Raw genomic sequence first — 16,057 nt, 5'->3', positions numbered from 1 at the left:
CAAAGGTAGCTTATATAGTACTCAATTATAAATCAATGATGAAACCAATTCTATTATAATAAATGCTTATTTTTTTGTCATAACAGTTCAACAAACCCTCTATTTTCTCCTCGTCCATTCAGTCCACATTTGCAAGTGAGAACATGGTTAGTTGGAACTTTAAGCAGGATTTTGACTGGTATGCCTAAGCTCAGAACTAAGAAGGTTTAACCAAAGAAGCAGTTCATTTTGGCAGTCATGATGAGCATTTTGGAGCCATAAAACAGAGTAAGCAGAAATCTGTTCAAATGTACAAATATAAGTGAGGTATGGTGGTGTACACCTATGATCCTACCTACTTGGGAGGCCGAGAGAGGGGGACTGCAAGTTTAAGGGCAGCCTGAACAATTTGGTGAGACCCTGTCTCAAATGAAATTTAAGAATGTCTAGGGTACAGCTCAGTGGCAGAGTACTCCTGGATTCAATCTCCAGTAGAGCCAAAATAAATAGATAGATAGATAGATAGATAGATAGATAGATAGATAGATAGATAAACAAATGCAAATATGAAACTCTTTTCTGAGGTCAGAATAATTTAAACTGAAGAAGTATTATCACACCTTCTGGGTTAGTCCCAGATGAAGTAAGACCTTTGCTATAACTAGCAAAGTCTCCCACCAAATTGAGCAGATTTTTAACAAAAAGTTATGAGTCTTTTAGGAGTCTTGAATGTTCATAGAAGAAATCTAACAGAGCTTTGCTTGTTCCCACCATCATCCTATGTCCTTAGCTGCTGCTAAATGACCCATAAAAGGGGTAAAACAACGTCCTGCTAAATGAGGGGGGGGAAAGTGGTAGAGAATAGTACAATCGCTACCATAAAGGTTAACTAGCACAAAGGAAATTTTTTAAAAAAATTTTAGTAACTTTAATTTTTATGAAGCACACTATACACGTTCTTATTTTTCAACGGACTTTTGTTCTTACAGCTATGAAAACCTTAGACGTGCAGAAATGAAAACTATTGCTAGACAACTGAATACTCTCTCTCTCTCTCTCTCTCTCTCTCTCTCTCTCTCTCTCTCTCTCTCTCTTTCATCTTTATCTTTCTGTCTCTGTCTATCCCCACCCCATCTTGTTATGGTTTACATATAATGTGTTCCCAAAAGCTCATGTGTGATACAATGCAAAAAGGTTCAGAGGAGAAATGATTAAGTTACAAAAGCCTTAACCCAATTGGTGAGTTAATCCTCTGATTGGTAACTAAAGGTGAGTAGGGTGTGCATGGAGGAGGTGGGCATTGGGAGCATTCCTTTGGGGTTTATATTTTGTATCTGCTGTGTGAAGTCTTTCTCTGTTTCCCAAGCATCATGTGAGCTGCTTCCCTTCACCAAACTCTTCCACCATTATGTTCTGTTATCAACCGGAGCCACAAAGAATAGAGCCAGCTGTCTATAGACTGAGACCTCTGAAACTGTGAATCACCAAATACTACTTTTCCTCCTCTTAAATTGTTCTCATCAGGTTTTTTTAGTCACAGCAACTAAAAAGCTGACTAAATCAATCTCTCTCTCTCTCTCTCTCTCTCTCTCTCTCTCTCTCTCTCTCTCTCTCTCTCTCTCTCTGACATATCCTCCAGATACCACTAAATACATGATTCTTGGCTGATATTCACAGTAAGGGTCTAGATAGTGTTATGTTTTACCTGATTGTATTGTTTTACTATGATTACTACTGAGGATCTTGTAGTGTTCTAAATTGTATGAATGAGCAAGTAGTATTTTGATGATTCAAGATGCCCTATTGGGTCTCAGGTCCCTTTAAAGAAACCTGTGGAAAACACTGCAATTTTCAGTTGCTGAAGAAACACTCACTAACTTAAATCCCCAACCCAACTCAAGATAAAGAATAATGGAGCATTAAATTTTGAGTTTTAATTCTTTGAGGCTTTAATTTAGAAGTAAATTTATTCTAGGTATTAATTTCTCCTTAGCTATCTAATAATTAGAGTATGTTCTAAGGATATAAGTTTGGGGTTCATGCTTCCTTGCTGGCATTGTGTCATCTGGAGCATTTTTACACTGTAATTTCACTGAATGTATGAATCCTTATGAATTATGTGATTGAATACAATTTGTAATGTAGAATAGAGTAGGGACAAAATTTATAATTCAAAACAGTAGATAGATTATTGAATGTAGTCTTCTTTTGACTCACTTTGGATCACTCTGGGGCAAATTCTGGGATTCACCATGGTTCAGAGGAAGATAACAGGGAGTGGTAGATGGTGACAGCAATGACTTCAAAGATAAGAATCAGACTGACCTCAAAAACTGAAGTTCATTCCGGCTCCCTAAATTGACTATAGCCAAGTATCAAGAGAAAACAAGCTGGGAACCATCCAAAAAAGCATTCCCTAATACCCCTCCATATTCTAGCTTCAACCTGGAACATGGAAATTCATGCCTTCTCCAATCTCCTCTCTCACCGTTCCCAAAGGAAGAAAGTGACAAGACTGGTGACAGCCTGTCCTCTCTTGAGGACAATTAATGTGATGAAAGTCTTTTTTGTGAACTCCTTTCTTTCAAATACTCCATGTTCCTGTGTCCACTGTGGCTCCACTGACTCTATCCCAATCCTCCTCCATAACTTCTGTCAGCCCCACTCCTTTCATTCGTCCCTTCAGTAGGTTGTTCTCCAGAGCAACATCTGTGGTCCTTGGAAAGTACGAAGATATAAATGGAGACGTGTTACTTTTCAGCTTAAGATCTTGCAAGAGATTCCATTTTCAACATAAAAATTGAACTCTTCAGTTTATGAAGCCCTTCATGATATCCTGTAGTCTCTTCTAAATGAGGGAGGAAGAAGATGATCAAAAGTACGTATCTGAAATATCACATTTGATGGCAATATTGATGACATAATATTTGTTGGTAAATATTTGTTGAATGAAGGAAGAACACAAATAATGAGAATGTGAGACTCTGTCTAAAAACCAGTGGGAGAAAGTAAAAAAGGAAGAGAGACTCAAGAGATAAAAAGGAAGTAAAATCAAAAGAAAGGGTGACTAATTAAATGATATTGGAGACTGGAGGAGGGGAAATTACATGCAAATTTTCAGTGAAGCTGCTGCCATCAGTTTTCAAGAGGGAGAATCACAGGGAAGAACAATTTCAAAGGAGAATATATGAGGTCAGTTTTTTAAATACTAATTTTGAGTTTTCAACCACAGCCAAATATGAATTCTTCATCCATTTGAGATCGTTTACCTGAACACACAATAGTATTTGATGATTTTTCTGTATCTGTCATACCTAATTTGATTGCCTTGAATGTCTTTCTCTCTTCTGTTCCTCAAAATTTTTCATCCTCTGAAAGTCATTTTAGCATACTTTCCTTTTGGAAGCTTGCCATGCTCTTTCTCTCAATGCATAATCAAATTAGATCATCCAATTATGCATTCACTCATCATTTGAACTACTCAGTCCATATTTAGTAAGTACCCAGTATGTGCCATGCACTTTCCCTGATCTTTGCTGCCTACCTCTAAAATAATACTTAGCACATGATATCAAAGTAATTGATTTATAATATATCACCTCCATATACTGTAATCACTTTGAGTATAAGCACACTGTCTTATTTAATTTTCCCAAAATTTAACCCATTAATTTTGTGTTAAGTACACAAATGTTGAAAAAGTTTACTTAGAAAATGATTGTGAAGGAATGAATGCAAGAGACCTACTAATGGAGGTGTTAAACTCTGGGAGACAGTCCCTTTGAGAAGCTCATCCTTTGAGATTGTATTCTCAAGAAAGACAAGAAAATAGTCATAATATAATGCCAAATGTTATGAACAAAAAAATCTGTGCTTCAAACTGAAAGAAGTAGACATTAATGGAACTGATAAGCTAACAAACTTCGCAAAAAAAAGAAAAGAGAAGTAATTGCAATAGGGTACCTCATATGTCAGCTTCATAAATGCTAAGCAATTATCTGTAGTACATTTTATGTATCATTACGAGTGAAATTCTCGGAGCTAGGATTGGATTCAAAAAGAAGTAGAAAAACTCAATAAAATATTCCTAATATTATCATTAGTAGGTCTTTAATGAATTGTGAATGAATCATCTATTATCTTAAGTATGTCACAACTTTACTACAATTGCAATTCTATTACTTTCTTTGGCAACTAAATTTTACTGTCTTAAAAATTCTTTATAGCATTACTATTTCAAAAATAAAGTTATACTTCTCCCCATTTTCCATATATAAAAAGTCAAACAAAATTTGTCATTTGACTTTATTTTCACATAAGTTGTCCAAGTTTGTCTAACAAGATGAAGGATTTTTTCTTATTAATGACTTTTAAGTTTATTTAAACCAATTTTAAATGTTCTCTTTTAATGGAGACACATGTACTCATTAACATTTCTTTATAACAAGTGTTCTTAAAATTTCATTTGTTCATGCATGTAGCAACTAAAGAAAATTTTAAAATAATATGTGCATTTGAAGACAAAATGACAAACACATAGGTAGCATCATAATATAAAAATAGCAAAATTTAACTTTAAATGTAAGTTCGTCCTACATGTATAAGTCAATAAAAAAGCATACATGTGTTAAGAGGCTGTAAGATTTTCCACGGACCTCCTGAATCACAAGGACTTGAAGGACTAATGATAAATAAGAGAAAAATTCTAGAATATGACTGACTGGTTATCAAAGAAGAAAGGTTTCTGGTCTGGTTGATTGGACAAAAGAATAACTTGATAAACAGGAAAGTAAGAATAAGAAAGAAACAAATTTACCAAAAAAGAGAATTGAGCTTGGTAATACAGGTTTTGAATTGGATGCTTCAGTGAGATATCAAAATGACAGGAGATATTTATGCAGTACTTAGAAATATGAGAGGAAGTCAAGAAGGACACAATGACTGAAATTCCATTCTCTGTTTCTGCTGACAGGTGGGTTTGCACATGGCCGCAGGCCTCTGCAGTCAGAAAGTGTTGCAGCTCTTAATGGTGGGCCATACCCTCCAGTGTTGCAGCAGATCCCAGCAGCTCACCATCAATTTCTTCCAATTTCAGGGTTCTTGTCTTATGAATTGGAAGGATGAGATCCACAGACCAGTATAAGACTAGGATCTATTCACATGCACATAGAAACAGAACACCCCCAAGGTCAGAGAGGACCCAAAAGGGGTTGCCATCTGAGTGTGCTAGTCTAGGGGTTTAATATAGCACTTGGGTAAATGCTGTTGATTCAAATTTATGCTAATCAAGGTTTGGAAAAAGTATCAACACTATTGGCTCAAAATTACATTAATTATGGTTTGTAAAATTATTAACCCTATTGGTTAGCCCTGTAGCCTATTCAGGTTCACCTTGCTTCTACTTTCTCCCCATTTTGGAAGCAGGAGGTCAGTGAATCTGGCATGCTGGGTGGCAGGGGGTCTGGACCTGTGGCACTGTGTGGCTTGAGTATCTGCCCTGGGCTGGGCTGGGCTGACAAGTCAGTTTGCCTTGGCTTGCCTGCCATGCTGGCCTGCTACACATCAGACCATCAATTGCTGCCTGTGCTTGGACCAGCACTTGCTGCCATTCCACCACCACTTCTCTGTTCTACTGCTTCTCAGCAGTGACCAGTGAGCTGGGTGTGGGGCTTGGTGGACATGGAGCCATGTCCATATGAGAGTTCTTTTTTATATAGGATAAGGGTGTACGGTATGATTCAGATCAGTAAAGCAAGTAAAACAGAATCAATCAAAAACACAGAAGAAATGTGGCTAAAATTCTAACAGACAATATGGGCTTCAGAGTCAGAAGGCACTGAATACCAGGGTGACAGGGCAGTTGCTCAGCTCAGTCTGGGGTGTGGCTGCTACAGAAAACACCATTTTCCTTCCTAGAGTCAAAAGCACAATAAGCAGGTGACCCCTCAGTCTAAATTTTGCTTTTCCCATGACACCTCTACTTGATGGCAAAAGACAAAAGGATGCAAGGCAAGAATCATCTCCAGAGAGGACTTCCAGTAGATGTCCTTATCAAAAAGCCTGAGCTCTTCTCATGGCCAAAAGACCCCCTGCATCAACCTCCAAAAAGCTGCCTAATCAACTGCTTCCCTGGCTTTAAGGGTATGTTAATCAGAATAGGTTAGGAGGCTATAGCAAAACCTAAGCGAATTCAGAATACAAAAGTGTATTCATCTTTTCCTCACAGTCTTTTGTGGTTTGGGTAAGTCTACAAGAAAAGTGCCCTCTCTGCAGTCACTCAGCAATTCAAAAAACATTGATCTTGTGACAACACTGTTTTCAACATGTGGTCTGTGTGCTCATCGCCAGAGGAATAAAAAGCACAAGGGGTGTGGTGGTTTTATTCTGTGCCAACTTGGCAAATCTGAAACTATTTCTTAGAATCCCTTCCCTGTGTAAGTTTCCTAATGAGAGGTGATAATAAAAGTTCCCACAAGATCTAAAAAGCAAAAGTGGAAGAGAAGTGATTATACTCTGAAAGTCACCAGGGCTAGAAACAGAAACAGAGGCAGAGCTACTACGAATTCTACCTGGTGTTTGCTCTCCCCCACTGAGAGATTAATGCATAGGTGCAGAAGATTCCAGCTTCTTTTTGCTTACCCTCATTCCATGTTCAGCTTTTTTTTCCTGACCACCAGCCATTCTAATCAACAGTACTACCCATTCCCCGCAGGAGGTGCAGAGGCAGAGCCTCCCATGGATTTCTCCCGCAGTTTCCTTTTATAGTCATACACTTGCAAGTGGACATATCTGGCTTCATATAGTCCCTGACCACCCTTAATCTGTCCACCTGTGCCAGTGCTTCAGAAATGCTCATCAGTGACTTTCCATTGATCCTTAAATACCCTTTTATCTTCTTATTTCTCAAACATTCCCTAAAATTGTGTAAATTCTTGTCTGATAATAAGTCCCTGGTTTGTTTTGAACTAGGGGTGCTTAACATTGAGCCACATCCCCATAGTTTTTTTTATTTCTTATTTTGAAATGGAGTCTCACTAAGTTGCTGAGGCTAGCTTTGAACTTGCAATCCTCTGGCCTCAGCCTCCCAAACTGCTGGAATTACAGGTTATGTGCCACCACTCCTGGCAGGGAACCAAACATTCAAGGATGAGAACAAAGAATTTTCTAACTAAATAGATATGAAGGCATGGATGAATCTTGCCAGTGGTAAAGGGAATTCTGGCATTCTGTTACATGAAGTGTGTGTGCACGCATACACACACACGCACACGCACATATAATCATTTACTTATTTATTTGTTAAGGTTGTAGGTAAGCTTTGAGATGACTCAATAAATGTTTTATTTTCATTTGTCATTACAATCCACTATGGTTGAATTAGGATGGAAATATTTCTGATACTTTATTTTTTAATTGATTTTTTAAAAATAAATGACAGCAGAATGCATTACAATTCATATTACACATATACAGCATGATTTTTCATACCTCTGGTTGTATATAAAGTATGTTCATACCAATTCGTGTCTTCATACATGTACTTTGGATAATGATGTCCATCACATTCTACCACCATTGCTAACCCCCTGCCCCCTCCGTTCCCCTCCCACCCCTCTACCCTATCTAGAGTTAGTCTATTCTTCCCACACTCCCCCTCCCTACCCCACTATGAATCAGTCACCTTATATCAGAGAAAATATTCGCCATTTTTTTAATTGACTAACTTCACTTAGCATTATCTTCTCCAACTCCAACCATTTACCTGCAGATGCCATGATTTTATTCTCTTTTATTGCTGAGTAATGTTCTATTGTGTATATATGCCACTATTTTTATCCATTCATCTTCTGAAGGTCATCTAGGTTGGTTCCACAGTTTAGTTAATGTGAATTATGCTACTATAAACATTGATGTGGCTGTGTCCCTGTAGTATGCTGTTTTTAAGTCTTTTGAGTATAGATTGAGGAGTGGGATAGCTGGGTCAAATGGTGGTTCCATTCCCAGTTTTCCAAGGAATCTCCCAACTGCTTTCCATATGGGCTGCACCAATTTGCAGTCCCACCAGTAATATATGAGTGTACCTTTTTCCCCACATCCTCGCCAACACTCATTGTTGTTTGTCTTCATGATAGCTGCCATTCTGACAGGAGTGAGATGAAATCTTAGAGTCGTTTTGATTTGCATTTCTCTGATTGCTAAAGATGATAAACTTTTTTTATATATTTGTTGATTGATTATACATCCTCTTCTGAGAAGTGTTTGTTCAGGTCCTTGGTCCATTTATTGATTGGGTTATTTGTTTCTTTGGTGTTTAGCTTTTTGAGTTCTTTATATACCGAGAGTTTAGTGCTCTATCTGATGACACACAATCATTTAAATTATAGCCTGTATTCAAAGGCTTATAGAAGGCTTTGGGTAGTCATATATTTGCTGTCATAGAAAATAATAGCGGGCTGGGATGTGGCTCAAGCGGTAGTGCGCTCGCCTGGCATGTGTGAGGCCCGGGTTTGATTCTCAGCACCACATACAAAGAAAGATGTTGTGTCTGCTGAAAATTAAAAAATAAATATTAAAATTCTTTCTTTCTTTCTCTCTCTCTCTCTCTCTCTCTCTCTCTCTCTCTCTCTCTTAAAAAAATAATAGCAAGTAGTAAATTTAAAAAAAAACTTTCAAAACAAGCAAAAGTATAACAATTTTAATTTTTTTTTCCTCTAAGTGCACTAGAAAACTTGGAGGGAAAAAAAAAAACGATGGGCTCAGGAGGTTAATTAAATTCAGTGACTTGAAAAGAAACAGAAAGTTTCTCTGTCTGCCCCAAAAGGTATCCTTATTTTCTGAGCTTCAGGTCAAGATTTCTGCAAACAAAAACCAAACTCTAATCCCATGGGTAGCTGAATTATTGAATTCAGCTGAAATTTGAACATCATGGTTAGTGCATTAATTGTGAAAAATATGATGAACAAATTTCAATGGAGGCCAGGTACAGTAGTACATGCCTGTATTCCCAGTGGCTCAGGAGCCTGAGGCAGGAGGATCCTTGAGTTCAAAGCCAGCCTCAGCAAAAGTGAGGCACTCAGCAACTCAATGAGACCATATCTCTAAATAAAATACAAAATAGGGCTGGGGATGTGGCTTAGTGGTTGATGGCTGGAAGTTCAATGCCCAGTCCCCCCCCCAAAAAAATGTCAATAAAGTATAGGATAATGGTTTCCTAGATTGTATTGTTCATCCTTTGCCAGTGAAAGCAGTACTTTGTCCCTTAGTGAAGTATAGAAATGGCCTCCTTTGAGGACCTTCCCACCAACTGATCTTGCTTCCAGACAAATAACCGGGTCTTAGTTCTGGCAAACCCCAGATATTCAGGTTCAAAATGAATACCACATCCACCCAAAGATATGAAATATCGTTTACCATTTCATATCATCAGAAACCTGAGTAAATATGTGTGGCAATAGATGATAAAAATGTTGAGTTATGGTAAAAGGATCATTGTGTTTTATTGGGCTGATATGGCAAGGGTCTTTAGGAGCTTCTGCCAAAGAGGTGAAAAGGGCTGCTATAAAATGTAGCAAAGTCAAATCAGTAATTAAAGTTTGCCCAACAGAGATGCTTGGCATTTGATAACTTACTATTGTGTATGTAGGATGGGAAAACTACTGAGATCTTAACTGATTTGTACAAGGAGAAAATATCTAAGAACACAGAAATCTAACTTGAATCATTATAACAGAGACACACCATCTTAACCTATTTGGACATGCACCAGTTCCAAATCCCAGAATGCCTGAATCATTTGAGAAAGGAACCCAAACATAGCCAAATATTATATTATAAACCTTTTTCTTAGTCCTTCCTAAGGGACATATGGTCTATTATTGGGGTGACTGTGCACTGGAGAAGAGAAACCAACCAGACTTTGGGGGTATTATTAGACACTGGCTGTGAAATAATACAATTTCTAGAGATGCAAGAAACCAACAACCAAAAAGTAAGCTCACAAGTATCAGTTAACTAATGAAGTTATGATCAGGTTTTATCTTATCAGTGTGTCTCTAAAAATATCATTTGGTCTTTTGGAATATATTATTAGAGGAGATAGAATAAATATCTGATAGAATCTCCATGTTGTTTCCTGGATTCATGGAGTAAGGGCAATTATGATAAGGAAGGCCAACTCGAAACCTCCAGAACCATCTCCACCAACCAAAATAATAAAATAAAGGTAGTTCTTCATCCCTGAAGAGATTTCAGGTATACATGCCAACATTGAAGACTCAAAGGATTCAGAGGTAGTGATTCTTATCACATGTGTATTTATTTGCTTATTTGGTCTTTGCAAAGGACAAGTGAATCCCGAAGAATGACAGTGGATTGCTGTAAACTTAAACTGGTGATGACACCTATAGAAACTTTATTTCTATATGTTATTTCTTTACAAAGGCAAATCAACACATTCCCTGGTACCTGTATGCAACTCTTGATCTTGTACATGCTTTCTCTTGATACATCATCACAAAGCTATTTTAGGATCATATCAATTTTGCTGTCCTGTGTCATTATCTATTCTATAGGGACCATCCTTGATCATCTCTCCATTGCACAGTGGACATTGTATGATATTCAGTGTTAGACATCATGATGGTCCATGTTAGATCATATCATGCTAACTACATCTTGTGATCAGGAAGTGGCAACTGCCTTAACCACATTGAAAAATTATACATATGCCAAAAAATTTCAGAAAAATTTCTAGGGCACCAAGGGTATGTCATTATACACCTTCTAAGGTGAAGAGTAAGCTGCTGAATTTAGCCCTTCCAAACACTGAGAAGAGGATTATGCCTAGTAATCCTCTTTGAATGTTGAAAGCAACATAAACTACATTTATGTAAGCTACAATTACTCAATTTCTGAGCAATCCAACAGGCTGCCAGCTTTGAGTATAACCCAAACAAGAGAAGGATGTGCAAAAGATCCAGACTTTCACATATTTTTTTTTACTGCCTAGACCACATTATTCAGCAGATCTGATGGTGCTTGAAGTGTCTGTAGAAGTTTATTAGCTCTACATTGGAAATATTATGTTAGTCAGCTTTCTGTCACTGAGACAAAAAACCTGAGAAAAACAACTTAAAAGAGAAAAATGTTTATTTTGGCTCACTGTTTCAAAGATTTAAGACCATGGTTGGCTGCTTCCACTACATTAGAATTGTGGTGAGGCAGAACATTATGGCAGAAGGGCATGGCAGAGAAAAATTTTTGTGAAGCAAAGAGAGAGGGGAAGAAAGGAGCTGAAGACAAGAAACAGACCTCAAGAGCATGTCTCCAAGAACTCACTTGCTTTGACTAGTTCCCACCTTCTATACCACCTTCCAATAGTCCATTCAGCTATGAATCATCAGTGGACTAATCCATTGATGAAATTATAGGCTTCATAATCCCTTTCCAAAATCTTCACCTCTAAACATTATTGCATATGAGAACCAAGCCTTCAACACATGAGCCTTTGGGGGGTCATTCTAAATCCAAACGGTACACATTATAAAACCAACATAGGGAAAAACAGTATAAAGCATTAAGATTAAGGATCTAAACTATACTGGCCTTCGCAGACACCTACTCTCTTTTTGAGAAATAGTTTTTAGATTATCTTGGGTCTTAGTGAAAAATAGTTGCTTACCAATAGGGCACCCAATTTTCTTGAAAATTATATTGACTGTCAAGATTGAATTACAATCAAGTCATAAAATTGGAAGTAGACAGGAGTCCTCCACCATTAGGCATAACAAATATATACAAACAAGATTAGCAAATCCTAAAAGCAAAATAAAATAAACAAGTGGTTCAGCTTCCTCTATCTCCTACTCTTGCTATGTTTTTTCCACTTTATCAGCCCACATTAATGAGAGTTCTTTTAATCAGCTTACAGAAGAGAAAGAAAAATTTGGCAACTGGATTATAAGTGTTTTTGCACAGTACACTGGTGCTTCCTGGCAGTGGAAAGCTATTCCATTATAGCTCCAATCAAGGTTGGCCCTGAGGATAGTGAAGGAAAATTCCCCTGACAGGCACAACTCTAAGCAGTACACCTGATTTATTATTTTGCCTAGAATGAGGGATGACCAGAAGACAGATCTATGCTGATTCTTAGGCAAGAGCTGACAGTTTGGGTGTTAAATAGTCAGGGACTTAGAAGCAACATGATTAGATTTGTTGAAAAGGAGTTTGAGGAAGAAGCATATGGGTGGACTTCTGAAAATTGGCAGAGAATGTGAAGATATTTGCATCCTATATCAATGCCCATCAAAGAAAAGCTCTAGCAGAGGAGATTTCAAGAAACAGAGGACATGATTACTCCTTCTACAGATGTCAGTTACCTTCTTTCCCCATGCTTTCCTGACTCTGTTCCACCAGCTCATAAACAAAGTGGGTATGGTGGCAGAGATAAAATTATTCCTAAGCTCAGCAACATGGACTTCCATTCACAGTGTATACTGTCACAACCTTAGCTGGTTATTCAACCTGAGAATAACAAAGTCTAACAGTAACTTCCAACATGGTATACCATTCTCTGGGGAAACTAATTTGATTACATTGAACAATCTCATTTATGGAAGAGGCAGCAATTTTTCTGGAGAAGATATCTTTTCTGGATACAGATTTGCCATTCCAAGTCCATAAGGCTTTTGTCAAAATTACCATCTGTGAATTTACAGAATTCCTTACCCCTAAACATAGTATATAATTCTGACCAAGAAACTTATTTTATGGTAAATAAAGACCATCTTCGTTGTTTTTGGTCATTGAATTTGCTGATATTACCAGATATCCAGGAAACAATGGAATGACATTTTATACATAATGTTGGGGATGCTATAATGTTGGGTTTTCCATCTAGAGTCAAGATTTTTTCTTCAGGGAAATAAGAACGAAAAATAAAACAGCTCCTTTCCCTATTATTCCTAATGATCCACTAGTAAATTTTTACTTCCTGCTAGTTCATAAAGAACTTCATTCCCAAGAAAGGAAGGTTTCTACAACAATAGATACAACTAGCTGAAATGGAAACTGCCATCTGGCTATTTCTCATGACAGTGAATCAGCAGACAAGGAAGAACTTTATTGTAATGGGCAGGAAGATTAATTCTGATTACCAAGAGAAAATTATGGTAGACGGAATCCTAAGCCCAATCCTGCCTTCTGGGGTGTGTATATATATATAAATGTATAATTCCCTCTACCCACTTAAATGTAGGCAATATCCATGATTTTTATAGGATAGTCAGGCTCTTGATCAAGTTGCATTATATAAGACTCAGTTGTAGCAGACTCTGGCTGGACTTGGAAAAGTAAGCTGATTTGTTGCAAGATAAAAGAGCCACATGTCTAGAACCTGAGTGGTGGTAGAAGCTAAAAGTGACCTCCCTTCCCTAGCCAGCAAGTAACATGGACATTAGCCCTACCCACAAGAAACTAAATTATACCAACAAACTGAATGAGCTTGGAGGATTCTGAGCAACAGGTGAGACCACAGCCCAAGCAGACACCTGAATTTTAATCTAGTGCAATCCCAGTTGAAGACCCAGCCAACCTACATCTAAACTCCATACCCAAATGACACACAGAAACTGTGAAATAATAAGTGTGTGCTGTTTTAAAATGGTAAGTTTATGGTAACTCAGTAAGTGATGAACTAATACAATTGTGTTGTTTCTGCAGGACAGGGTACATAGGCATGTCTGTAACACAGGAGATCCTCCAAGCCTCCTCTTAGGACTCACATATTCTTACAATAAAATTTAATGGAACACCAAAAGAATCAAAATTATCAGAGTTACTAATGGCCTAGATCCTCTAGGAACTCAGGTTTGGGACACACTACCAGTCAAGATATCATGATTGACTATGAAATGGGGCTATGGAATGGGTATTAGAAGAAGTAAGTTATAAATACTAGCTACAACCAAGAGACTATTTACAAAAATTGAAACCATAGTAATTATCAGTGCTTCTTCCTTATTTTGATATTAAAATATGTGTGTATACTTCCATATAGACATATGTTCAGAAGTGGGGAAAATAATAAATAAAATGATTGGTTAATATGTTAAGGTATAGATATATGGATTATATATTAACCATTCCTTTTCTTTACTACTTAACATAATAAGTTTTAATAGTTATTAACCTCATAAATGAATATTTAAGATGGAGAATATAAAAGAAGGAAACTAATTCTACTAGAAAGGGAATAAACACTACTCAAAGCCAGATTAAATGACCATGGGACTTGTATTAACTTTTGGTATTGGGGGTGGGAGGTATTAGCATGCTTGCAGATGCATGGGAGATACATGCCTTAGACTAGGTACGATGATGCTTAGTTATTAGAACAAACATGGTTAAAAGAGGTATGGCCAAGGGGACAAGAGGTGGCATGAAGCTGTTTTGTTCTTGATCTATTTTACGGTTCTGGAAATACATGTGGTCCCTCTGTGCAGTTCTCAGATAGGAGTGATCCAAAGAGAAACCAGTTTGATTTGGAAAGTGAAAATGAATCAGCAGCCATTACACTTTTTGATGATCATCCTAGTTGAAAGTGGTAAGAAATACAAAGATATTCCGTAAAATTTCAGCTTGCTTTTTATCTTCCTGATGTTGAGAGACAGACATACCTGTGAATTCAACTTGTTCTCACCCTCCTCCACTCTGCATGCACCTGACTTCCAAATTGCTGACTCCATTGGTGAACAAGAAAACCATAATCATGAGCATACACAGAATCCATAACCATGAGCATACACAGAGACAATAAGCTTCCACCACTTCTCCTCCTGCTCTCCTTTATGGCCCTGTTCTGGCAGTTGCACATGTATGGCTTCACTGATTCCCTGGCAAGCTCCAATTTGTCCACCCACATCAGTGCATCAGAGGGGTTAGCTAGCACTTAGTTCTGCAGCTTCCTCCACACTTGTGCAAGATCTTGTTTCTTTAATAAATCCCTACTCCACAGTACTCAGAGTGGCTCTACTCCCTGGCTGATTCCTGACTAATTGAAGAGCTTCCTACATCTTTAGCCACAAAGAGCGTGTCCATGGGCCAGAGTGGTCCAAGTGCGCATACCTACAAGAAAACTGGGAAAGACTGGAGACAAGACAAATGAGCAATAGTAATGTCAACCATTTATTTCCTCTCCTCCTTTACTCTCCTTCTTCTTTCTCTTTTCCTTTTTAAACATTATTTTTTAAAAAGAAATAATAATAACTTGGTGCCTGCTATTTTTAAAGTGCCAGAAATATAAAATTTATAAAAGTCAAGACAATCCCTCCATCCTCTCCCAAGAATCACACTGAAGAAGAGCATTTTTTTCTCATAAACATGGTAAAGGACAAAGGCTAGGCTTGACAACACATCACATTCCTCTAGAGCTTTCCTTAAATTTCTACTTCTATTACTGCTCAGGGGAGAATACAACTGGAGAGGTGAGTAAGAGGACACCTTTTAAAAGAGCAGGTTCAGCATCCTTGGGTCAGGGGAACAACAGCAAACATTGAAACTAAATGGTGAAGAAACAGCAAAAGACAGGCTGTTAAGCTAAATAGTGTAAGGAGAAGAAAGGACAGTAAACAGAGTGATATAGTCCTTAGATGATTTTTTTTTTTGAGATAGGGAGAGAGCTCCATAATCTCAGGGATTTGCATAGACAAGAAAATGACTTTTATAGAAGAATTTGGAGGATGCAACCATTACTTCAATTTGATTTAATTAATTAAAGCTATCAAACTGTGTTTTCCAAAGGGGGGGGCATAATTAAAAAAAATCAAAATGAAATCTAATCTTGATGGTCACCCTAGAAGCTTATAGCTAAGAAATCTATTGGCAAGCTTCTGAGGAAATGATAAAATTTAGTTTATATCTAAAGCTGTGTGTACAAAATTTTAAAAAAGAGTTATTGTGAGAAATATATAATACAGTGCATTAATTTCACTTTTAGTCCTCAAAATCTCCATAAGGCCAATCAGTTATATACTATTTCTGAATAATAATAATAATAATAACTGACATTAATAAGAATGTA

This window comes from Urocitellus parryii, chromosome 1 (genome assembly GCF_045843805.1).
Source record: "Urocitellus parryii isolate mUroPar1 chromosome 1, mUroPar1.hap1, whole genome shotgun sequence".
NCBI classification, from domain to species: domain Eukaryota; kingdom Metazoa; phylum Chordata; class Mammalia; order Rodentia; family Sciuridae; genus Urocitellus; species Urocitellus parryii.
This window is presented reverse-complemented; position numbering follows the sequence as displayed.